Source organism: Osmerus mordax, chromosome 1 (assembly GCF_038355195.1).
Source record: "Osmerus mordax isolate fOsmMor3 chromosome 1, fOsmMor3.pri, whole genome shotgun sequence".
NCBI classification, from domain to species: Eukaryota; Metazoa; Chordata; class Actinopteri; order Osmeriformes; family Osmeridae; genus Osmerus; species Osmerus mordax.
This window is the reverse complement of record NC_090050.1, coordinates 10719919-10723154: the sequence shown is the minus strand read 5'-3', so window position 1 is coordinate 10723154 and position 3236 is coordinate 10719919.

Below are 3236 nucleotides of genomic sequence, written 5' to 3'. Positions count from 1 at the left end.
TCTCAGTCTGCTGTTTGGTCTGTTATGAGTATGATATGAACAGTGGTGAGTTGTAGAGGTAGAAAGTCAATTGTTAACAAATAGAGGGCAGCAGAGAGCTAAAACTACTCTTAGTAGAGGTGGAAGATGACTAAACCCTGCAACCCCAGTGCAACGACGAGTTGAAATGGGATTGGACTGGACAGTTGTAGTTAATATCTTGGTATGGTTTACCTCAAATGAAAGTAGAAATGGCTCACTTGAAAAAGAGTTGCTGAATATATCCCAGATATTTGTTCTATGGCTGTGTCTCCAGGGAGACGAGAGCTAGAGGCATCTTATGCTCTGCGTAGGCTGCAACTGTGTGCTTTCCAACTGTGCACACAGTGGGCTTACTGGGTTAGTAGGGTAAACACACAGTGCCAAGTATTTTCCTGACTAGAATACTGTCTGATTAATCATTGAACCGTCTTTATGAACCATGAGATGCATCTTACGTGACAATATGTTTACATTTCATAAAATTTGCAGAGACCTTTCCCCCCCCAAAGCAGTATACAAATAGTGCAGAAAAAGCAAGGAGTAGAATTTGCATGGTTCTAAAAGTATTTTTGGTAGTCAGAGAGCCAAGGAACAAGCCAAGCCAGTACAAATGAATGAAGATGGATAAGGCGTGATCATGATATAATTCAGAGTCCCAGTAGACCCAAGGAACAGTGTGTGGCTGTCTTCCCTGAGGGACACATAGGGCATGCTGCTGAGTCATGCTTTGAGTCCCAGGGAATTGTTTATTGTAAGTTACGCCCATGCCACCTGCCTCGCCCCTCATTCCCCGTCCTCCTGCTGAATGTGCATCCCATTTCCGTTCTCTCCCCCCTCCCCCTCCCTGTTTCCCCCCCTTTCTGACCTGGTCGACCTCCGTGGCTGGATGGAGCTCCCGGCGAAAAAAAGTCTGACCACACAATACCTGGCGAACACAGCAGAAGGTCTCTCTAATTCTCTTTCTTCTCTTTGCCCCTGTCCCCCTCCCTTTTCTCCCCCTCTCTCAGTCCTGTCTTTTCTTGCCATCTCTCCTTTCCCAGTCCCAGTATGAGGGTTAGGACCTTGGCAGGACCTTCAAAGCTCTGGGTCAGTTCCACAGTCTTAGCCCTCGGAAGCACGCTGAAACCCTAGGCTGCACTTTTCAACCCCCACAACACCTCGTCATTTCTCACCGTCAGCAAACTCCAACTTTTCTGCCAGAATTGAAAGACTTCAGTGAGGTCAGAAATTTGCCTTTTTGCATTTTTTGGGGGTGCAGCAAAGTCGGGGGAGTTTTTTTTGTCCCTGAGAAAACCTCTTTGTCAACGAAACCAAGAACTGGTCGTCGTAAACGAAACTAGGTTTCTTTTTTGCCCTCACCTCTCCCTCTTTTTCTCTCTCTCCGTTTCTGGTCGAAGCTTATCTCATCAGCAAACCAATCTCCACTTCCTTTTATAATGATTACATGATACACACATATCCACTTAACATGGCAGCATCTGAGTAATGAGTTCTAGTGGGTTTTCAGTAGCAGGTGCGGTGTAACTGCATGGTCCTGTGAGCCGGACTGGTGTCCTGGCAGAGGGATGGTAGCCTGCTGGTTCCCTATCTTCCCCAGGCTGGCCACAGCTCAGATCCATGGACATCTACAGATTATTAAGAACCCTCTGGCACAGCTTTGTGACCACACAGTATCAGTGTCTGTCAGTAGGGAATACAAGGGTCAGAAATGTGCTGATGATGAGAAACTATGGAGGGTCTGTCCTGAGGGGAATATTTCCTGGTAATAAATAAGGACAGCATTTTGTGGAGGTTTCAAAGTCGCAAATCTTAACAGCAAAGGCTCCACTCACTACCTGGAGCTGCAGTGATGTCTGCACAAGGCACACGGTAGTTTCCATGGTAACCATCATGCTTTGTGTCAGATGAATTTAACTAGATAGATAAAACATCTACGGTATGATCTCAACACACATCCATTTCATAACAATGAATCCGGGTTTCGAAATCATCAGAACCCCCCCTTCCTTTCCAGTGAAAAACACAGAAACGTGTGTGTGCGTGTGCTCGTCTGTGCTTGTGTGTGTGTGTGTGTGTGTGTGTGCGTGCGTGCGTGTGTGCGCATGTCGTGTGCCTGTGTGCGTCTCTCGTAATGTAAGAATTGTTGGAAGTCGCTTCATGTCAGTGCTGGGCTTCAGAGGAGAGGCACAGAGCGGACTTTATTGTTCGCTGGGTTGTCGTCATGGTAACACACCATCACGGAGAGAAAAAACACGCCAGCACCTAGGAGTCAAGCTGTACTATCATTTATGGTGAGCTATTTGTATGATACTGTTGATTGACCAAAGGAACATTTTATTATAATAAATGGATTATCACTTTCTCATCCTCAGTTGCATAATTAAAGCTCCTAATGGCAAGATCATTAGGGATCAATAGTCATGACAGTGAGGATTATTCCAGAACACATCATTCTCTGCTGCTGGCTTCCTAATCTAGAAGGTTATTAGCCAAGGTTGGGGAGATTCACATTGTACCCACAACCCTCTGCTCTCAGGCCTGTGCTGGTTCTTTGTCTGGGAGCCTCGCAGCCCAGCTGAGGCTTCCCTCCTCCCTCCACCTGCAGCCCCCTGAGCCCACCACAGCCACCAGTCAGTCAGTGCTCAGGGGGTTGACAGGATCATCACTGAGGTGGATCATGGATCATGGACATAATGGCTCTTCGGTGTTTGGTGCATGTCAAATGGCCAGCTGCAGCCCAAGATTGCTCTGGAGAACTGGCCCTGCAGGGTGGCTACACACACATAAAACACATGCACTTGCACTATCAGAAGAAGACGGTGCCCCCCATGGGATTTAATTGAGTACAAGATCATTCCTGAAAGCACACACCAAATATGACAATGGTGGAATTCAGTCCTTATCTTTCACTGCTAAATATTGTAACCAAATCATCTGGATTCCTCACTGTTCTCCACAGTACTTAGAATTTTGAAAAGGTGTTACAGTTTTACTTTTAATGTCAGGTGGCCGGAAGAAGATGAGGTAGGAGTTCGTTGCAGATTCCTCTCTGCGTTTCCATTGGTTTCTCAGAAAGGAGGGTATAGCCTCAGCCACGCGCACAACGGCTTGCTCGCTCCACGGATCTTTTCAACACGCCCAGCTTGGCGATGCTTTTACCTGGTAGAGGGTGGAAAAGATCTCCCTCCCGCTCCCAATGACAGTATTTTCTCAGA